Source organism: Cydia fagiglandana, chromosome 22 (assembly GCF_963556715.1).
Source record: "Cydia fagiglandana chromosome 22, ilCydFagi1.1, whole genome shotgun sequence".
Classification (NCBI taxonomy): domain Eukaryota; kingdom Metazoa; phylum Arthropoda; class Insecta; order Lepidoptera; family Tortricidae; genus Cydia; species Cydia fagiglandana.
Genome location: NC_085953.1, coordinates 4,997,797 through 5,022,410, shown reverse-complemented (window position 1 = coordinate 5,022,410; position 24,614 = coordinate 4,997,797). Strand labels below are relative to the sequence as shown.

General features: G+C 37.9%; 1 protein-coding gene across 1 annotated transcript in view; it reads left to right on the top strand.

The window, feature by feature from the left end:
• Positions 1–24,614, top strand: part of LOC134675400 (mucin-2) — a 130,952-nt gene that overhangs the window by 24,471 nt on the left and 81,867 nt on the right. The window lies entirely within an intron of this gene.

Here is a 24,614-nt window from a genome sequence, read left to right as displayed (position 1 = left end):
TCTAGCGAGCAATTGGACGACTGAAATTAACGCCTTGTACATAAAACTAGGAAATATAAAGAAGTCATGGACGGAATCTTTAAATTGTATAAATTACTTTATACTGAAAACATTTACGGGGAAAACCTTCTAAACATAAAATGTAAACACATGAAACTAAGCATAACCTTACAGATGTGCACTTAGCAGAATGTTTCCAAAGAGCTCTCGGAAATTTCAGCAAAATTCACCGGAGACAAAGGAAACTTTCGTTTTGGAAAGGTAATATTTAGACTCCCATACAAAAGTACAAGAAGCTTCCAAAACTTTTACATGTGGGGATTTCGCAATTTTGCCCCCAGTCTCTATATTATCAATGTAGACATCAGTAGATAATCTATCTAACCCTTCATTATAGAGAAACTTCAAAAAACGAAAGAAAATGCACCTTGGCATGAATGAGTAACGGTGATCGTATCAATGAATGAACTAATCAATCAGTAAAGTATATGTACTAATTCTAAACCTTATATCAATACGATAAAGTTTACCAGTACATTTAGTACTGAAAGCCAATTCTGTGTTAGTAATTTGATATGGGTTTCAACTTGTTTTGATACGACCTTGACTGTAAACCAATCATCGTTAGCGACACACTCTGATTGGTGCTGACGAAATACAAGCAGTACGGATATGATGGTCGTTCTTGTCTACGTGACAGCGTGATAAAACGGTATCCGTCCCTTTCATTCGCGCTCTGCTATAAAGTGACGGATATTTTGTCACGTGGATAAAGCCTGCCATAATAGGCCTGCTGAGGGCTAAGATGGTCGCTTCTCTATCGTCTGTCACCATGCATGTCTCGTTCTAATAAGTATGTAAGTGCGACAGTGACGCATGAGCTTGACACGACAGGCGAAAAAAACGCGACTAGGGCTAGTCGTCTCATATTAGCATTTTACTCGTTCTTAAATATTGGTACGCGTGAGATGTCAGATAACGATCGTATCAAAACAAGAAAAAACTATATCAAATTATTAAAACCGATTAGGCCTACTGGAAGCTGTACAGATAAAAACGACTATGATTATCTATGGTTTATAGCCCGCATGTAGGTAATTAACACACTTAGCGATCAGCACCATCTGGTGTGATTTAGGTTAAGCATCTTTCGATCGATGGTGTATAGTTAGCAGCATTTGAACTAATCTGATGATCAAACGTAATTTCGTTAGCAAGATTAAGTAAGTTATATTTCACTTGCATTCTACCTCTTAAGTGAAAGAATCGATCTGGATTTAGTTCTTAAAGTAACTTTATCGTATCAGGTAAAATGTGTTTTAAAAGAAAGATGTACATATATTGAATTACAATTTTAGTGGGCCTACTTTGAAACTATGATTATAAAAAACAGCGCTAAAATGAAAATATGGACCTTCTTGTTACGACTGCGAAGAAAACCAGTCCCCTACATTGACTAAAGTACTGAATGAATATTTCAGATTACGATATATTATAAGTTATAAGATTTTAGATACCTACGTTAGAGCTTTTATTTTTTTTTCTTTTGTAAGATATAAACTTCTTAATATAAACTTCATTATAAATGTCCCAGAATAACTTTTTCTAAATACCTATCTACAACTTACATTTCCGTTTGCTCTAAATCGGATACTCGAAGTTATTAGACAGTTACTTACCTAGTAACAGCAGTATTCAACTTGCCAGATATAGATCTTATGTCTTGGACAATAAGGTTTACGAAATATCATTTAAATATTAACGATTGTAATACTTGTAGGAAGCATTTTATGGTTTTGAAAACAAGTTATATCTGTTCCCAATTTTGATCTTAACTGATACTTGTTCTTTAAGTAATTGGTAGTAGAATCAGTTATTGTGTAATTGGCTTACTTTTTAATTTTAAAGCAGGTGTTAGTGCCCAAATTTTATAATAGACTATTTGTACTTCTAGGTCTTATTTTTTGGTTTATTTCTTCATAGCTTGAGCTTTAGAGACTTAAGTTTTAAAACAGCACATACAACTAATACAATTTAAGTGTTTACATACATACAATTCATACAACCTAAGTATAATTACCTTACTGATTAATAAGCTAGAACAACATACATTGGTAAAAACTGACCTTGAAACTGACAACTGTCACTAAACTGATCTATTTAACAGATAACCATACAAAATTACATTACAATAAAAAATAAACCCAATTTCCGCAACTAAAATATCCATTCAAAATATGATTAGGTTTTTAAACAATGATATAACACTCCACAACAGTATAGAAAAATGCCCCATTGTGTTGTTATGACACCACTGTTATGCGTATTATGTCACAATGTCACAATCACAATGACAGTAGTAACTCGTAGTGTAGTGGCGCATGACTAAGTACAGTAAACAATGTCATTCATATATGGAGTCCCTTTCTGGTCTTTTTAGGCATAATCTATGTGAGAGAAGTAAAGATATCGATCAGTTACATAGTTGTTATGTCGAAATATGAGTTTTGCTAAATGAATTAGATGTCAATAAACGCTACAATATATGTATTTTTTTTATGTGACTTGCAGATTAGTGCCGTAAAATCAGGTAACTTTAGTCCAGAACTTACAACTATGGTCCAAATTCAAGTTCAAGTAAAATATGTAAAGGTAAGTATTTTTCAAATTATGTTGAGTATAGAATATAGAAAGAGAATAAAATAAATGTAACGAGTACAAAATATAAAGGCTCGATAAGAATCAAACTGGTCTATAGTTGTACTTAAGGACTATAGTTACCTGATTTTACGGTATTTGTAATATTGCTATAGTTAATATTAACTGAGTTGTATCATTTTTGACTGTTAATAAAAATAAGCAAATTGATTTATAATTAGAGCTGGCGGCTACCTCGCACAACGTATCAGTATTGCGATACAGCGAGGAAATGCCGCCAGCATCCTTGGTACAATGCCTCAGGGGCCTATTTTAGATTTAAGCTAGTTATTAATTTCGTTTAGTTGTACCACTGTATATATATTGTATGTAAATAAATGATTTCCTTATTTATAATTCACATGATGTTCGATAGCTCGTTGAAAATTTTGTAATTTGGTTGAATTGGAACGTTTCGTAATTTCTTAACTTTTCTAATAAAAATTATCTTTTAACCTTCGACCAGTATCTCCCGAGGATGCCGAAGACCGGGCGAAGTGGAGAAGACTGAGCAGGAAAGCGGACCCTGGCGCTAGGCCGGGAAAACGCTAGGTCGAAGAAGAAGAACCTTCGACTTCAGTATCTCCCGAGGATGCCGAAGACCGGGCAAAGTGGAGAAGACTGAGCAGGAAAGCGGACCCTGGCGCTAGGCCGGGAAAACGCTAGGTCGAAGAAGAACCTTCGACTTCAGTATCTCCCGAGGATGCCGAAGACCGGGCAAAGTGGAGAAGACTGAGCAGGAAAGCGGACCCTGGCGCTAGGCCGGGAAAACGCTAGGTCGAAGAAGAAGAACCTTCGACTTCAGTATTCATCCACCCTCAAATCATAGGTACCGAATCGTAGTTTTTATTCAAAAATTGGTCAAACCGAAGAACTGAAGTATTTATCCATAGAGTCCGCCACAAAATAAGCTATCGCCACTCGCAGACACCTACCGCAAAGTATTTAATTATCGCAATTTACCCATTACACTCGAAATTAAGTAAGAAAGTACTTAAGAAGTTAATAGGTGAGTATTTAATAACTTTAATCTGTTAGATTTAGCGGCCGAAAATAGAAAGCCAATAGAGATGCGCGGGAGCGTCACGCACACACACGCAGTTTATAGATACACACATATATACACCGTTTGACCTTTCATCGGCGATTGTGAAAGTATGTAAGGTTGCGGTTATACTGACGTAGGCTTTTGAGGTAATATGAGGTAACTAGCAAGCTTAGCCACAGGACAATCGTTAACAAAAACGCTAATATCTAATATGTATAACCATAAATTTAATAATCATGAGAACCAAAAATAATTTATTTCCAATATTATACCAACGGAAAACCTGGTTACGTCCCCTGATGATTTAAGTGATACGGCGCGATTCGGAAAATGAATTAGAGATGCACTAGATAAGATATAGTAAAGATATGTGACGTTCCACGGCAAAAGGTACCATTGCCCCGACTGAATATTGGAGCGGCGTTAATAATAAGCGTAAGCGCCAGCCGCCATAAGATACCTTTTGCCGTGGAACGTCACATATCTTTACTATTTCATATCTAGTGAATGTCTAACGGCGCGATATCTTAAAGTTCGAATCGCGCCCCGTTAGTTACTTATGTATGTACTTTAAGTTAAAAAATACATATGTACCTACGAGGGACGTCTGAAAACTTATAAGCCTAAGGTATTTCGAGGTTGTATATGTGTTTATGATACTGGCCGCTAGAAAGGCCATTTAAAAATAAATTATTAAGAAAACAATATGTCAGATTTTTATTATTCTGTTTCGAGATATTCAACTAGAAACTACATAATGTGTGAATTACCAGCGAATATTACGAAAATTGAGCATCGTGCTGTAATTAAGTTCCTTACAAAAAGTGAAAAATCACCGCAGTGTATTTTTGAGGAAATGGCTATTATTTACGGTGCTTCTGGGCCTTCTTATGCCACAGTCAAAAAGTGGAGTCGCTTATTTAAACTCGGGCGGGAATCCATCGAAGACGACCCCCGCTCAGGGCGGCCAATATCGGTAGTGACCGAAGAAAACGTAGCCAAAGTCAAAAAGTTGGTATTGGAAGATAGAAGAATTAAGGTTTGGCAAATAGCTGAGGTCCTAGGTATAAGTAAAGAACGAGTCGGAGAAATTTTACACGAACATTTGCACATGAGTAAAGTTAGTGCTCGTTGGGTGCCGAAAATGCTTACTGCCTTCGATAAAGAACGTCGTGTTGAAACTTCCCAGGCGTTTTTAGACTTGTGCGAAGATAATATAGACGAAGTTTGTTCCCGAATAGTAACTGTCGATGAAACATGGATCAGACAGTATGACCCGGAGTGTAAGTCCGAATCAATGCAGTGGATTGAGAAGGGGGAACGGCCGCCGAAGAAATTTAAAGTGCAAAAGTCGGCCTCTAAGTTAATGGCTACGGTGTTTTGGGACTGTGATGGTATTCTTTTAATCGATTATTTAGAAAAGGGTTCCACAATAAATGCACTTTATTATGCAGATCTTGTAAGACAGGTACGACAAGCAATAGTTGAAAAAAGGAGAGGTAAACTAAGGAAAGGAATTTTGTTTTTGCAAGACAACGCACCCGTCCACACCGCTCATGTTGCGAGGCGTGCTTTGAAGGAAGTTGGCTTTGACGAAATCGACCACCCACCGTACAGCCCCGACCTAGCCCCTAGCGACTATTTTCTATTCAATAATTTGAAGAAAGAGTTGAGGGGAAAGCGATTTACTAGTGACGAAGAGATGAAGGCGGCCGTAGAGGAGCATTTTGAAGGGCAAAATAAAGAATATTTTTTTAATGGGCTAAAAGCACTATATAAAAAATGTAAAAAGTGCATTGATTTGGGAGGAGATTATATCGAAAAATAAACAGTGATTTACCTTTGAAAATTGTGTTTTTGTATCTTAGGCTTAGAAGTTTTCAGACGTCCCTCGTATATATAGCATATTAGACAACATTATCAGATCGCAATAGCTAAGCAGAGGCCACCTAGCAACTCAAAGTCCAATATCTCTTAATACATTATGACATAGTAACACAATTTACGTTATAATTAAATTTTTAAGTTTTCATTTCAATTCCCTACCAATTATTGGGGTGTTAACCTTACATCAAGGCTAAAGTGGTACCGAAACATTAGGTTAGAAAATAGGTAATTTTTAATACATAAATAAGTATATAAATCAATTCCATTAATTGATCATACTGACACACAAGGTACTTAACAGTTGGAACTGTGGAGCTGTGTCAAATTTTATAGAGACCTATTAGAAAAGAGGCGTGGAAATACTGGAAATTCGGTTAAAAGTTTTTAGCGAAACGAAACCATACGGGTGCGGAATCTAGTGGAACTACAGTAGATGAATTAACGTGAATGGACAAAACTAATATACCTACAAAGTAACGTTGTAATAATCTATAGAAATCATAGGTTAGCATATTTTAATAAGATGAGGAGAGCGGCGACCTTGCGTACTCCGTATATTAGCAGACCGTTCACATTTCAACCGGCGGTCAGTTGACTTGGATGTGGTTTTCTCTTATTTACGTTTGTGGCAACACGAAGTAACAGTAATATTGTGACCCTTAAAAAATTAATGTTTTTTTTATATAAAAAAAAATAAACAGAACAATCTATGGTTAACGAAGTGACTAATGGTATTAAAAAAGCCGGACAAGTGCGAGTACTTTTTAGTATTTGTTGTTATGTGTGTCTGTCTGTCACCCGGCTGTACCTCATGAACCGTAATAGCTAGGCAGTTGAAATTTTCACAGATGATGTATTTCTGTTGCCGCTAACAACAAATACTAAAAACGAAATAAAATAAATCTTTAAGTGGGGTCCCATAAAACAAACGTTTTTTGCGTAATGGTACGGAACCCTTCGTCCGCGAGTCCGACTTGCACTTAGCCGGTTTTTTATTCCATTATAGTTTAATCATCGACTTGATTTTATCCTTTTAAAAGGAACTCGGAACTTAGGAGGATGGGAAGATCGTCGGCGATCAAATTTTGACCCCTAAAATCCGGTGTCAGATTATCGTCATGCCTCAAACAGGTACTATATATATTGTTTTGCTATTACTCGTACATATACAGTTCTCTTTTACAGTTTACAGGGTCAAAAGCTTCACACAAGGAAGCACAAAAGCCTTATTGTGACAAAACCTGAAATCTTAATTACTGTGCAGTTGTGTTAATTATCGAAGGCAACTTGCAAGGTCAGATTTAATCATTTTCGACCGGAAGTCGATCGGAACTATTTAATTATTTCACTGAGCGTGAAAGGTCATGTGTTTATATAATTTCAGTGATACATAAGCTTTAAAAAAGCTTAGTTGGTTGGTTGGTTAGTATATGATTTGTGACAGTTTTTATCGGAAATTTAATTTAAACCCAGGGGCGGCGTTAGACTTTATTTCTTGACAGCTTGTCAGATGCCAAAAAGTATGTCCAATAAAGAAATAGAGCATTATTTTGATCAATTAGAGAACCTAAATGCGAACGAGGGATAATAATATTAAATAGATAATAATTTCACTTTCAAAGTTTTGTAATATAAGATTTTAAGGCTTTTTAACACATCATTTTGTTTTTAATACTTTATCAATTTGTAATTTGTCAAGGGGCTATTCATAAATTACGTCATTTCAAATTAGGGGGGGGGGGGGCGGTCTGGATATTGGATGATGGTAGCATGACGTAGGAGGAAACGGGGCATTCGAAGCATGATTTTTGGATGAATTTGGGGGAGGGACAAAAATCGTCAAAAATCGATGATTTATGGACAGCCAGAAATCGTAAGTTTTATGAATTTATCTTGCCGACAATTGATTAATTGATTTTAGAGAGGTTTAACGAGGCAATAACATACGGGGAAAAACTCATAGCTGTAGACATTATTTATCTTTATGACACCATCGTAAATATCCTTGATAAACACTACACTATCTCCTGCCCGCCATTTTGTCTGCGGAGAATTTGTACTTCAATAGAAAATTTAAGAAAGAAAGAAAGAAAGAAAAAAAATATTCAGGACGCTTACAGTATTATTTAAAACTAATACGACACTTTTATAAGTATAAAACATAAACGTCACTGAACGAATAGGTCTCCCCTTGACCTTGATGTCAAGTGACCTTTCAGGTATCTTGACGCTGGTCTTCCGTGGAGAAATGTCCAAGCGATCCCGTCAGCACGTAAACTTAACTAACATTGGTTAAACTAAATTGAGATCAGAACAAAAATCACAAATAAATATTACTTCAATTTGACCTATTAAGTATATATAATGTACGGCTTATTTAATAACATATTTTACCGCCCTCCCTTCCCTCAGCTCGTTTAAAGGATAATTTTTGCAAATATCTTACTGTCCATGTCTGTGCCCGAGTCTCGACCTCTCTCAATACAAAATTTCATCTAAATTGGTTCAGAGGTTTAAGCGTGAAGAGATAACACACATATACGGCCCGATTCGAACTAAGTAGAAACGATATGCATTAGATATGTCAGGTCAAATGTGACGTTTCTTCAAACAAAAACGTCACTATTGACACTGACACATCTATTCCATATCGTTTCTAGATCTATTAATTAACGTATCTTAAAGTTCGAATCGGGCAGATAAGTAGTTACTTTCGAATTTTATCATCGTCATCATCATCTCAGCCATAAGACGTCCACTGCTGAACATAGGCCTCCCCCTTATGGGGGGTGAATGCCATAATCGCCACGCTTGGCAGGCGGGTTGGCATTTTATACTAACTATATATTCGTACGGATGTATCAGACAATTACAAGTTTTTTAAAATTAACAAACTTATTTTATTAACAATAAATATAGATGGGCAAAGTGCTTGATAGTAAATAAATGCTTTCACTATAAATTTTAAATAGCCACGAATATCATACACCGTTAACACATCAGACAAAAGAGAAAACGTCAAACACACCGCTCGTGTCTCATCAAACAAATTTGGCCTTAATTATCTCTGCGACATTTCTCGCCTTACTTATGTACAAACTTATAACTGATAAGGTCAAATATCGTCTGTTCCGGCTTTCGGTACCTTGAGCACGTATTGGTTTTTGATTGAATTATTTTTTTGTATTGAGACGTGGGTCTAGGACTGTACAAGGTACAGTCAGCGTCAAAAGTAAGTAACGCGTCTGACTGTGTCAAAAGTATGTACCTAAAATAGTAGAAATAGTAGTAGTGCGACATAAAATAGTAGAAATTAAATAAAATGGAACTAAAAAAAATCCATACTAAATAGTTGTCATGTTTAAGCATTTTACGTGAAAAATGTGTCAGTGTCTAAAATTTCTTGTCGGACTATACCATTCTCTAATAGCTTATGTAGACTCTGTGCGGAAAGAGAAGTGTCGTGGAAAGTATGGGGCCCAATACATTCCACGAGTCTTGTCTTTCTGCACTTTAATAGTTTTTTTATATAAGTAAAAAGCGTATCGATGGTTCCAGTTTTTTATAGGGGCAAGCATGCGCCGTGTCTATTCTATAGTGAATGCAATACGTGGTAAAAAATATTACGGACATGTACTAATTGAAATCGATTTGTCGTATTGTATGTTGGTGAAAGATAGATATACCTACTAACTTTTTATTATTTTATAGTACAAATTAGAGCTATGAGAGAATGCTACATAGCTATTAATTTTTAATGATGTTCGACCAAAAGAAGCGCTGGGGACTTTCAATCCGGAGGTCGCGGATTCAAACCCCGACTCGTACCAATGAGTTTTTCTTAACATCTGTAGGATATATCATTTGATATTTACCAGCTACTTTTCGGTAAATGAAAACATCGTGAAGAAACCGGACTAATTCCTGTAAGACCTAGTTTCCCCTCTGAAGAAAGCCTCTAGAAGGCATAATGGCAGTCGCTTTCGTATAAACTAGTGTCTACGCTAAATCCTGGGATTCATTGTCAAGCGGACCCCAGGCTCCCACAAGCCATGGCAAAAAGCCGGGATAACGGGTGGAACAAGACAATGACTCGTTCGTACCTATTAAATAAAACCCCAACTAAATATAAGCCTATTTAAATCTGCATTAGTATTATAAGTAGGAAGTAGCCCCGTAAAATTCGTCTAAAACGTATGCTACCTTACAAACAGCAACTCTCTTAACTTTCCATCGGTAGATCTTATGCCTTTTGTAATAAGGTTCACGAACTGTCAGTTAACAGGGTGAGCGATGGTACTCGGAACTTCCTACCACCTTTCTCAACCAAGTCTAGACTCATATACGCTCCAATTCACTCGTTTGACGCACAAATTACGCTAAACACATAACGTAACGGTTGCACGTCACAAGTAACGAAACGTAATGTGCCTATATCCTCTAGCCGCCCATTCGTCAAACTTTGCCAAGCAAAATGAAATTTTATTTTGTCAACACAAAGTTCAAATTAGAATGGAACAGGAGACTTTTTTATAGGTGTCTGGGCGGCTAGAGGTTAAGAACATCTTGGTTCTTACTCTATTTTCCTTTAGTACACACCTGACCAATTGTAATCTTTATTGCTAAGTCAATAAAGTTCAAAGATGATCAGTTAACCGTATCGCTATACGCACAGGCGCTATCAGATATATATCGGAGCGGCGAAGGTCCTCAAAAATATCTGAACACGCACTCTAACGTCTTGATAATAGAGGCGTGTTCAGATATTTGTGAGGACCTTGACCGCTCCGATATATCTAATGGCGACTATATCATCCTCGACACACATATACCTGATCATTTATCTACGGGCCAATAGTTGCCTGAAAATAAATATTAATAAATATTTTCATTTCATTTTAGTTTTTATTATACGTAACCCTTATTTCAAAAGCTTTAAGGTATACCTGTGGTCAGTCAAGTATTGCTATTAGTGCGTAGTTAATGACCTTGTTTCTCGCAATTATAAGTGCATTAAAAAATAAATTGACGTAATTTCGGCTTGTTTACATATTATTATAATCGGCCTTGTTTTGCAACTAGATATAAGGTTTTCCAGTGTATTAGGAATTCTAAATAGATCAAAGAATTTGTTTTGTGTGCCACTTCATACTTAGTTAATTAGTTACAATGACAATAATTTATGATCCCTGCGGCTGCGTGTGTGGAGACGCTGAACGTGCGCGTGCGCTAAAATGTTGAAGCCGTGCACGCACACGCCACGCTAGCGGTGTGTCGTATCTTCTAAGGATCTGTATATTACAACCACGCCTATGCGCACGATATGTACAGGCCTTAATAGTTGCTATTATATGTTCCTATACTTGCTCTACCTGCTACTCTTTTTTTTAAATTAATAATTAAGTGTACAAATTAAGGAAGTATAGGTTAGATTTTTTAGGCAATGCTGTGTAAAAGTCCTACTTTTGAATCTAATAAACCTATTTATATTTATCACAATAATAAAAACGAAAACAATACCCACGGAAATCTAAATAGTTTCCCTCCGCAGTAACTTTTAATCTTAGTATTCACACAAAAGCCTCGCGGTAAGGTAAGCAAGCAAGTGCTCAGAGGAAGTACAGATTAGCATAATTGTTTTCCATCGTACTTTCTCGGAAACGTTCGTATTTGTCATGCTACTTCAGTCAACCTCAGTACTTTTACCGAGACTGACTGAAATAGCAAGACACGTTCGTACGTTTCCGTGAAAATACGATGGAAAATAATTATGCACTACAACTGTATTCCTTTAAATTATTTTAATTACTTTTTAGCTGGTAGAGAATTTTTTTTGAATTGATTTAGATGATAATTGGTAAGCAGTTGAATGATTCTTATATTACCCATAAGATTTATATATGTATAAGCTCAAGTGGGATTGGGCGAGACATATCTGTCCAATGCACCCGGACAGATGGGCCAAAATAAGTAGCGACCGAATGGGCACCACAGATTATCCGAGGCAGAGGCAGACCAAAAATGAGATGGCGAAACGACTTGGACACATTCTGTGGCGACTGGGGGCAGCATGCACAAAGCCGTGACGAGTGACGAAAGACAGGGGAGGCCTTTGGCCAGCAGTGGCACACAACATAGGCTATTAAAAAAAAAAACAATATTTGTCTGTTCTGCGGACGGTACGTGCGCCTGCGCGTGGGAACTGGCACGCCACGCTAATTAGCTTCTAATCCCGCGGTCTCTTTGTACCCGTACCGACGGTGCATCTGTAAACAGTGAGACAATGACAGAATTTAGTGAGTCGGACCTCGTTAGAGTTAGGCGGCTTTAGAGTTCATTGCCCGATAAGTTACGAGTAGACCTAAAATGTACAATGAGTCCAAAATACGAACATGACGAACTCAGAATAGGACAAAAACGAAAGAGACTAATTACCTCTACGAATGCGACCATCACCGAACGTGTCAAACATTTTTTGGCGAATAAGTAAATGAGATAAAGAACGAAAGAGACGAATGACGAATGAGATTAAAGAAGACCGTGACGAAAAACGAATAAGACCTATCAAGTTAGAGGCTAGTTACAGAATTTAGCCAAAGAATACAATGACGAAAACCGAACAAAATAAGTAAAAAACGAGTGACGAATATTCAATGAAACGAAATAACAAATAAACTAAAAACTAATACTAATGAGCAATGATGATGTATACCAGCATTTTGAACAGTCGTCGATCAACTATGTATTACTTTACGTAGGTAGATATTGAATGCTTTTCTCTTGGTGTACTTTCGTTTCGGCCAAATACATTTCGCCAAATTTCACTTCCCAACAAACTTATCGCAATAGTTTCATTTCCCAAAGGAACCTTTAGCAAAGTTACACTTCGCATATAATTTATTTGGTCAAATTATCATTTGGCATGATTTTACTTTGTCAAATGTTATTAGGACAAAAACTTATTTAGCAAATGTTTTTTATTGTCTAATATTATATTCCAAAAAGATGTTTGGTCAAAATTGTCACTTCGCAAATTTGACAAACAGGCATCTCTATTTAAAGTACTTACGTTAAATTCTACGTAATTTGGGTGGGTTGGGTTAGGTTTGAACTGCGATCCTCACAAAACGGAACCGCTATCAGAAAAGTGGGTTAGGTTAGGTTAGAACTGTCACCCTCACAGAATCGAAATGCTATTAGAAAAGTGGGTTAGGTTAGGTTAGAACTGCGGTCCTTACAGAAACGAAATTCTATGTACTAAAAAAAGGTCATCGAAGTGGATTAATTAATTTAATAGAATAACGAGATGTAAAAAAATTGCATGACATTTTAAACTAAAATGTGGTTTGAATATTGGTGGTTATTTACTATTTTTGGGTTACAATGATTACTTTGGTGTTATTTGCTTTAATAGTATAGCAAGATGTAACAAATTTGGTTGTCATTTTACATTAAAATGGAGTTTTAATTTTAGTGATCATTTACTACATATTTTTGGCAGTAAGAATGTTTTTTTTGACGTTACATTTTACTATGTATATGTAATGATCAGTTAAATACTAGACAAATAAAATTCTGCAGCCTCCACTTTATTGGTATGTAAATTGTATGCCATGCAATATTTTGGGACATGTAAGTTATGCTTAATGATACATTTGACTAAATAATATTTGGTAAAATGAAACTTGTCCAAGTAATTATTTGCTAAACAATAACTTGCCAAAAAAGACTATTGCTAACTGAAAATTTGCGATAAGTTGTTTTGCCAAACATTTTTTTGGGAAATGATAATTTGGGAAACATAGTTTGGGATGTGATACTTTGGGAAACGATTTTGGCCCATTCGTTAGTAAACCTTTTCTCTTATGTAGGGATCCACATCTACTATTTTTATTCCCGACAGTTATGAGAGGTGTTATACCTAAGTTTGATCGCTACGTGTGTATGTCTGTCTGTGGCACCGTGGCTCTTAAACGAGTGGACCGATTTGGATGCGGTTTTTTTTCAAAGCCGGCTTCCTAGCGCTGGTTTTTAAACATGTTTTCTCAAAATCCGTTCATCCGCATCATTGCGTTGGGGGTTTAATTTTTTACTTATTTTAGATTATAAGACAAAATAGTTGATTCCGTCCGCTTTATCAGCTACCCTGGCCGAGTCTAACAAAAGAAACGTAATCTGATGTCCAAATTCAAAGTCAAAGATCAAATTGCGTTAGCGCGTGTCCGCGCGCACGCGCAGAGAAAGTGGCCCTTGCCGATCGCGGAATGCGGGGAAATGGCCGACGGCATTTGTGGGTGATTGTTTACCGAGTATAATTAACGAGTATTTTGCAGTGAGCAAAGACGTCTGCTAACATCGTATTATGTTTGAAATAAAGGTAAAAAGAAATAAGGGAAAGTCAAATGTTGGGGACATTGATTTTCGTTAAAAAAACCGTAAAAGTGCTACTGTTTAGTATTTGTTGTTATAGCGGCAACAAAAATACATCATCTGTGAAAATTTCAACTGTCTAGCTATCGCTGTTGATTAGTTACAGTACAGCCTGGTGACAGACAGACGGATGGACAGCGGAGTCTTAGTAATAGGGTCCTGTTTTTACCCTTTGGGTACGGAACGATAAAAAGGAATGACAGCCCAGAAAATCAAAGCGTGTTAAGGATGACTCACGTTAGACCGGGCCGTATCCGGGCCGGAGCTTCCGGCGCTTACGTTTCTATGACAGATGACAGGTGATCATGTGATGCTTTCCATAGAGAACGATGCGACGGAAGCTCCGGTCCGGTCTAATGTTTGTCATCCTTTACTCATTAACTTATTACTAACTCTATTTCAGTCTTTTTCAGCCAGCCAAGTTACATATTAGGTTTGCAGAAAACATTTTTCCGACTCGTAAAACACTCGTACATATCCACTCGTGTCTCCGACCGATTGGAAATATTATCAAACTGATGTTGCGTGGCATTATGCAACAAGGAATCAATTTATTGTGCAATTTATTACCGACCGATTATCGAGTAGGTACCTAGGGATCCGTATTGGGATTAGAAAAGGCACGGGTTGAATTTATAATTGTTATTTAATTTATTAGTCACAGGCCTTACTGGTGACAAATCGGAGATTATGGGTTGGAAGTGGGTTGAAAGCACGAAGCAATAAAATGAAATTGTATTTAGGTAGGTACCGATCTGTTTTCTAGTGACGCTTAATATGGTGTCAAAATATCCATGTCCTGAGTGTGTCAAATATATTAAAACTAATAGGGGCGGAAAGGTTCTCGAGTGGCGACCAGGTACCGGAAGGCGCAGCGTGGGTAGACCCCCCACAAGGTGGACTGATGACCTGGTGAAGGTCGCGGGAGTCCGCTGGATGCGGGTGGCGCAAGAGCGGTCATTGTGGCACTCTTTGGGGGGGTCCTATGTCCAGCAGTGGACGTCCTCTGGCTGATATGATGATGATGATGATGATGAATAGGGATTTAATCCCAAACAAACATACAATACCGACATGGCTGTTAAAACTAGCAGTGTGTTTTCGCAGTGTGTGTGTATTCTTAGGATCGAAATTCGCCTATGTAAGCATCGAATTTGATTAAGTTCTTCGCAAATGTAGCTAATAAAATTGGTCAGACTGACCGAATGGAGAGATGACGTAGTTATATACGGAAAAGCGAGTTGATATCCGGAATATTTTAGGGCCACCCTACACTAGCGTCTTTTGAGTGTCATCGTCTAGTAAGCGCTATGAAAATGGCGTCGCTGGGCAGTTGCGCTAAAGTGTTGCGGTTGCGGCGTGCAGCATACATAGAGTTGACTATAGACCGAGGCGCCGTACGCGTGCCGCCCGCACCTTCCCCGCCACCCTTAGTCGTCCTACCCCGTCGCGCCCGTACCGCGCAGGCGAGGACTCATTTAAGCGTTCGGTCTATAGATGCCGTCGCTTGCGGAGGACACTAGTCTGGGGTGACTCTTATTAAAATATCCGTATCTGTAAATATAGACTGCACTGTACTAATATGTATGAAATGTAAAAAAAAAACTACCTACGGAACCCCGTATTTACCCAGCATGCCAACTTGGCCCGTATGTCTGTACCAGTACGAATTAATTTAGCTTAATTACAATTGTAATTAGTGCCGGACTCGTACTTCCTAATGCTGTAATGCTCGTTATGCGTATGACAGGAATGGTCGGAGGTCCGTAACTTGACAGTGACATGACAGTAACGGTTAATTGAACCTCTTGAACTATATTTTGCAAGAAGCCGTTCCAAAATGTCAACCTAACAAAAACACCTGTTTTATTGGAGCTGTAGAGTCAACTGTAAAAATATGGGTGCACAAATCATCTTAAAAATATGCCCCACAGCTCTTATGTCAGCTTATTTAGAATTTAGAACTAAGGGACATACGTTGTCTACACACATATTTTTACACTTTACTGTACAAATGCGACTTTCAATCCGGAGGTCGCGGGTTCAAACCCCGGCTCGTACCAATGAGTTTTTCGGAACTTATGTACGAAATATCATTTGATATTTGCCAGTCGCTTTTCGGTGAAGGAAAACATCGTGAGGAAACCCGACTAATCCCAGTTTCCCCTCTGGGTTGGAAGGTCAGATGGCAGTCGCTTTCGTAAAAACTAGTGCCTACGTCAAATCATGGGATTAGTTGTCAAGCGGACCCCAGGCTCCCATGAGCCGTGGCAAAATGCCGGGATAACGCGAGGAAGAAGAAGACTGTACAAATATTTACTTAGGTAAAAAGTACATTTCAAATTCACCAGTTAATACTGTGTGCATTGTTTGTCCGTATATAATGGAACTACATATTATATATATTTAAATAACAAAATCTAAGTTTAATTTTTGAGAAAATCTCAGTCTGAGTCTTAACTTGAAATTACTTACTTATATAATTAAATGCTACAGAAGTACTCAATAAAGCTATGTAACTGTGATTAACCAATATATGTTTTATTTCAGGTAAGTGTGGTGTCGACAGAGCTCTCGTTCACACGCCGATGATGAACTTTTTGCCATCCTACGCAACGGACCTTGCTGCGGTATTTGCACAATATAACACTTATTTAAATATGTACAGCAAATATAGGTAGTAATAATATATTCTGAGTAACTATTTCTGACACTAAACCAGGTTAGTTTGACCAATCATAAAGGATGACTCACGTTAGACCGGGCCGTGTCCGAACCGGAGCTTCCGGCGCTTACTTTTCTATGACATGACAGGTGATCACGTGATGCTTTCCGTGGAAAAGGATGAGCCGGAAGCTCCGGCCCGGACAAAAAAAGGGTCAAACTGTGTTACGTTCTTTCCTGTGGACATACACAAAGTTAAGGGCTATAAAGATTAATTTTCTTATTGAACCCTTATCCACGTAAAAAGGTCCTCCTTTTATTTACAGAACTATGATAACATCATTACTTACATGCCCACAAGCTGTTAACTATTGCCCACAGGAGAGAAAACTAGCGTGTTCGCGCGAACTGTACATTTTTCTCCCCTGTGGGCAATAGTTAACAGCTTGTGGGCATGTAAGTAATGATTTTATCATAGTTCTGTAAATAAAAGGAGGACCTTTTTACGTGGGTTAGGGTTAAATAAGAAAATTAATCTTTATAGCCCTTAACTTTGTGTATGTCCACAGGAAAGAACGTAACACAGTGATCTGTTTGACCCAAAAATCACATAATCTCGGTCCAGTTCCTCTTCATTTCTTTAAGAAGGAGTCCTGTTCATCCCGCTATCTCCGACAGACACATTTTCACGATTCTAGTTTTCAAACTCTCACTTTGTAATGATTTTGTCCCTCAAATCCTTTGGCATTCGGGAGAGGTGACCAACTCCAGTTCCAATAAGCTTGGCCGCCTTCGGAGTTACTTTAACGATTCACAATAAAGCACCGTAATATTTTCGATACACATAATAGCACTTGACATTCTTGAACAGATTACAAGCACATTCTCATCCACACCTACACAATATTTAAATCCACTCACCTTACTTATTCGAATGTAACAACCGAACTATTAAAGACACAATAAAAAGGGTGCACCAAAACATCCGGCCAGTGCTATCACCTGCATTCTTTGCACTTACCAAACAACTCACTCCAGCCAACCAAAATAAATTGAGCCTTAATCCGTATAACAAAGATGAAGGTTATACTGGTCGCCCGAATAACTGTGGTATTGGGAATAGCAGACTATCGAAAACCAAGATGGCCGGTACTTTCTCAGAGTGAAAGCAGTTTCGTCATCCGCGTCATTGAGTCAAGGATGTGTATTGGTATGCTAATGGTCGAGGTAATCATGGGTGTGGGCTTAAGCCTGTTATGGTCTGGCTAAGGAGTTAGTCCTCGTAATGATAGGTGTGGATGCTATTCATGAAGGGAGAAAAAGATGGTGGTATCGTTGATTTTAAGTAGGAAAATGTAACTAGTTTAATGGATACAAGGTCTTATCGTAAATAAATTATCCTTATCAATTATCATAACTCGGCTACGTCGCCTGCGTCTTATGATATGGAGATGGTCGGTTGGCCAGCTCGCGAGCGGCATACAGCTCTTGAGTTACAATTGCGGCTCTTGAATTACAATGTGGCTATCCCAAATACCTAAATCAATACTTAGACATGCATCAATGTTAGTGGCTCTTTTTCAGAAACTTTCAAATTCATTATTGATCTTAGTTTCAGTTGGCTCTTTGCCTTACAAGATAAATAGCCGAAAAAAGCTTCAAAACAAAATGCATAGTAGCATACACTACCCAGTATTTAAAATAAAAATCCAAAACGATCATATCCCGCAGCCGAATTGCCAGACATTCTCACTCTCTGTTAATCCCATTCGACTTGCAATGTATGTAATGTCAAACGCAACACAATTAGATGTAAGACGCTAACATTTCGCACTATTCCAAAACAGTTTCTCTTGTTATATTTATACTATTTGGACATCAGGCCGCGTAGCCAAGATGCCAATCGCTTACGCTCCGTAGCGATCGAAACGCAACTGTCACTGTCGCACTTATATAACACTCCATAAGGAAGAGTGATAGAGAGATGAATAGCTTTTCGTTGTCGAAGCGATAGCGATTGTAACCTTGGCTAGGCCGGCAGCATCAGCCACAGGTTGAGAACGTAGAGATAACAATGGGACTAATTACATAATAAATTTGCATAGAGGGAAAGTGAAAACAAGTAGAAAACCAACTGCCCACATTGTTGATGGTTCTCACGGGTGTGGTAATTAGAACCCAAATTATAAGATGTACTGACGTGCTCTTAGAATAGGAGCTAGGGTTCTGTATACGAGTACATTTAAAAATACTTCTTCTTCTTCTTCTTCAGCGTGTGCTCGCCCACCGTTGGGCATACGCCTCTCCAATCTCTCTCTATTTTGAGCGGTTGTTGGTCACCCTTATCGAGACTGGTCCCGCAGTCTCCTTTATGTCATCGGACCAACGGGCGGGTGGCCTGCCTACACTTCTTCTGCCTAGCTGGGGTCACCACTCCAAAACGCGCTTGCTCCACCGTTCGTGAAGTCGGCACATATGCCCTGCCCAGGCCCATTTTAGCCGGGCGACCCTGTGTTCTATGTCGACGACTTTTGTGCGTTTTCGGATGAGCTCGTTTCGGACTCGATCGCGAAGTTTAAAAATACATATCGGTCCAAATCGGATACAAACGGCCCGGGCCGAGGCGTCCGATACTTTGTTTTCTATGACGGACGTGATGGTTTCTATAGAAAACTAAGTTTCGGACAACCCGGACCGAACCCGGACTGTTCTAGCGTGAGTCATTATCATCATTTATACCAAGGCAGAATTATTTGCAAATGTTGTTAAAATGCAAAAGCATTAACTCAAAACAAGTCTGTTTAGCTTAAGGCCTGAGTAATAAGATTTTAAATGAGATGTTTTTTGAGTTAATGGGAAAAACTTACTTAAATTAGGAAGAAGAGTATTTTAATATCTACAATACCAACATCTACATCATGCTCTAGTCTTACTATAAGGGCAAGTTCTGCTATTAGATTGTATCTATCTGTGTCGCGCCATATAAATGTAGTCTCTCCAGTACGTTCCATAATTTATTTTATTTATCTAGTGTTCTGATCGCTATATCATTTAATCAAGTTTGCCCTAAATTTATGATTGAAAATTTCCATTTCCCATGATGTTTTTCATTAAGTAATTCGTGTAAGTTATTTGGTGGTATTATTGACCGGTATTGTAACTATTTAGCTTGCCATCGACTTCAAATATATAATTCACTAGCGCATGTAAGAAGAATAACATTTTATCTTTTTTCTATTCATCTTGATGTTTCTAAATAACTGCCGTATTCGAACTTCAAAATATTCACAAGAGACGACACGTACTAGATCCATTCTAGATACGTTATAGTTTAAAACGTTGTCGCCCTGCCTGACACTGTTTGTATAGTCTGCAATAGACTAAAAGGCCTATGATGATGATAGTTTAGATATCAACTAGCTCTCTTTTGCAGCGCAATTCGGGCAACCAATATCACTTTTACGTTAGATAGAGTAAGATATCTGTTAGATGTGAATTGGATCTCTAAGTCATATCCTGTGGAAACCGTTCAAGAGTATCTCCAGAATCGCGCATATGTCAAATTTGACAGGTTATATCTTAAACGTTAATCGTATCTTGGTGATGTCTAAAAGATATCTAATAGATGTCTATTTCAAAATCCGATTCGGGCCCTAAGTATCTAGTTTTGTTCAGATTATTTTCCCGTGGAACTCTAAAACTCTCTACAAAACTAACTAGCATCTTTCTTCCTATTGTGCGGAGCGATCACTCCATCAATAATATACACTAATTACAGATTAGTTCTGAGTGATTTGAACTTAGTTTCACTTTTCTTAGACTAGACGCACGAACGATAATTATTTAAAGAGTGTTTGTAGTTATTGGGGTGTCACGATTTTGTTCTGGTTACTAATAATAGCATCTTTGACAGGAAAGTAAACACATGAGTAATTTATAAAAAAACCGGCCAAGTGCAAGTCGGAATCGCGCGCGAAGGGTTCCATGCCATTATGCAAAAAAACTGCAAAAAATATCACGTTTGTTGTATGCGAGCCCCACTTAAATATTTATTATATTCTGTTTTAGTATTTGTTGTTGTTGTTATAGCGGCAACAGAAATACATTATCTGTGAAAATTCAACTCCACTTGACTAGGTATAGTTTGTCTTAACTATAAATAGTTATTTGTTTTACAAGGGGGCAAAGTTGTTGTTTAACCGCTCGTGCTAATATTGATACCCGAGCAAGCGAAAGATTCCAAAATTGAGCCACGAACGTAGCGAGTGGTCCAAAAAATGGAATCTTGAGCGTTGCGACGGTATCAAAGCACGAGGGTTAAACAAAATTTGCCCCCGAGTGAAACACAAAATTTTTCACCACACCAACCCGAAGCAAATATTAAATGTAAAATATCAAACAAATTCAAACCAAATCAAATCCAAATGAATGTAATTAAATATTTATTATCCAAAATCATCATTTAAAAGCCAATTCTACCAGCAAACATAAGAAAACAACTCAAAATTTGCATTTGATTACTTTGCCTCACATGTGAATAAAATGCAACTTTGCTATCCGTGTTTGAAGTGCAAAGTAAGCCTTTCCGAGCTGGTGTGGTGAAAATAAATGTTTCAAACACAGTTCAGCATATCAAGTCAGTATTCAAAACATAAGTAGCCATGTCCAGAGCTAGTCAAAACTTCTACCGTTATATACACAAACGCCATATTTTCATATCACTTTCTTATGGACGATCGTCTCTTTTAATACTGTGATCTATAATCAATGTCACACTCTAAATGCCAGCGGTCATTGTCAATCGATTTTAACGCTTTTGGATGCCCTGATTAGTTGTCTTGCTCTTATTTGTTTATGGTAAATGTTTAAGTTTTTATTTATATTTGTTCAGTCGCAGAGAAGCGTACTTATTGGTAAATGTGTCAGTTTTTATTTATATTTTCCAAGGGCCGATAGGCCGAATTTGTTCTGAATATAAAATAAACGTGCAATGGTTTTTGATTGAAAAAAGTGTCAAAACTAAACGATTTAAATGTCTTGATACTCGTGAAATGTTACGGTATTGACATAGTTCTAAAACGTGTAGTGAATTTTTGAGGATGAAAGTGTTAAAAAGAAAGAAATTGTCTATTTATGTAAAACAGCGCGTGGAGTGAATAACTTTTTTTGATGGCCTTGGTCATCTAGGGGAAAGCAACTATGTAGGAGTTGAAAATGCTCACCCAGACCTTTAAATATACTAGCACAAACATGTATAGTATGCTCTTAGCTTAAATACCCTTGGTAAGATAACTTAGGGGGTTGACAGTCGCAGGTGGATGCTCCCAGATGACAGCCCCGTAATGGACCTAAATTTTTCGGGCAAATTTACTACACGATTTAAATTCACGTAGAATGCACACTAAGTATTTTAATGGGAGTAATTTATTCAATAACAAAACTTATACAAACTATTATTAAAATTAAGTATAAACTAAATAAATTAAAACTAAAACTAATAAAATAAATAAATAAAACTTACCCACCTTAGGTCCCCCAGATCTGTCCCCTGCGGAAGGGTGCCCATAAGGCTGGCTACATTCCCACGCTGAATAGCTATGCCTATTCTTTGGCCTAGGAATGAGCCAGCCCTAGTGTCACCCGTGGTTTCCAATAGTCTTTTTTTAGGCCCTTAAAAAGATTGTGAGCGTCACGACACCAGGGCCCCAGGGTCTCTACCGCGAAGTATTTTAGTGTTTTAATTAGTAGGCACAGTCAAAGAATTGAATTTCCTACCCATTTTGTTCTTTGTCACTGTGATAATAGCAAGTCTCTAGCGATTTTCATATTGATTATTCTCACTGTCACAAGGAAGAAATGAGTCGGAAATTAAATTCGTTGACTGTACTTTTTCGATAGTGAATAGAACCAGCCGGCCTAGCCAAGGTCAATCGCTATCGCTTCGACAACGAAGAGCATTATGTCTCTCTATCACTCTTCCATATTAGTGTGACAGTGACAGTTGGGTTTCGATTGCTACGGAGCGAAAGCGATTGGCATCTTGGCTACGCGGCCAGGCGTTACTTTGCTGAAACTCATATAAATTAAAACCAAAATATTACTTTCCTAATCCACGAAAGATGTAATATTTTGGTTTTAACTTGTACTTTAGATTAAGCTGGTATAATAATTAATGGACATTGTTAAATAGATTCAGAAAATCTTGTAATAATGAATTTCCTAGGTAGTAGCGTCGGAAACGTCAAAACCTAGTCTACCTAGAGTACCTAGTGCACAGACTGACTCACTGTCCAAGTTGTTTCTTGTTCGGAATGGGGCCACTTTCTACCGGCCAGGAACTTTCCAGCCCTTTCGCATCTTTTCGTAAATACATGGACCACAGATCGCCTGTTAGATGGAGTATGTGAGACAAGTAGCTGACACTTGCGATTCCAGCTCGGTTTTTTTGTAATACGAGTAGGTAGTAGTTTAGTTTGGGATTAAATCTAGTTGTATTTATATTTCTACGGCTGTCCCAACTCACTAAGGGAACCTTGGGTCCTCTCAGCTACTTTATCCCAATGATTGGCGATGGCTTAGGTATTACATGACTAGTGGAGGTTCAAACCACACTATCGGCACACCCCGGACACTGGCGATAAAATGTATGAAACAAACGCGTTCCTACGCACAGACTAGACTGTGTGCGTAGGTAAGCTCGTGTAGGTAAACGCGTACCATGCTTGTGTGAGTGAGATAAGACGTGTGAGGGTTCTCGCCAGTTTGTTGTCAAGTTCGATGACCTCAATTACTCAAAACTCATTGCGCTAATTAGGAAGAAATAAGAATCGTATTATGTTGTAAGGTGGGTATCTAAGCTCAATTTATACAATAGTTTCCTATTTTGAATCAGTATAAACAAAGTAACGAAAATTTTGTAAGGAAATTCAGGCCACCAACATATTACGTAAGTTGTAAACATGATTTTTTGTTCATATAGGTATTGTACTGGTTTCAGTGTGATCTGATAGGTTTTGTAAATATTTGTTTAATATTTGAATATTTTACGTGGCCTCCGCTCTGCGCACCGCGTCGTCGCGTCCTTGCCGGCCGGTAACTGTGAGGTAACCGAGAGCGGGTGGGCGGCACTTTCAACGGGAGGCAGGGAGTGTCCATACTGTACGTTAGTACTCGTTATTATACTGTGCTATCGGTAACAGTGTTTTTTTAAACAACCGTTTGAATTAATATTTAGTTAGATGTAGCGAGTGATAGTTGCGTATTTTTTAATGTTCCCACCGCAAACCACCAAAAGAACAATACTCGACACGTGTTTCGCCTATCTACAAGGCATCTATCAGGTCTGACGCCCGGCAACGGATCAAATGTCCTGCTCACAACAGTTAGTAGTTTATAATGCATCTAAAAGACGCTAATGCAGTGCAGAGCATATTAAGCGGCGACTGTTAGTCTTCATAAATGATTTACGATACAGTGTTTGTCGGAGGATATCTATGTCATACATACGTAGGTCCGAAAGATAACTTAGGGTCATTTGAAATAATTTGCTCTGTGCCTGGAAGGTATACATTTGCACTTATAAGGTTTCTAGTATTGTGGAGAAAGTCATTTTGCTGCAGATTGTTCTGAATTACATACTAATATAAACAGGCTTAGAACTAGGCTTACAATTTAGAACGTCATTTGACTTTGATCGTTGTTCTTTCACTGATACCTATGTGTTAAATTGTTAAACATCACACGGTGTCGCCATCTACTTGAGTATAGGTCAAAGGTCATCTTTTCGGGCATACATTTTTCTTAATTTTCAGAAGTTCGTTTTTTTCTTAGACTTTTTTTATCTTATACGGAGTTATATAAGCTATAACCGCCATATATATTTGCTTAG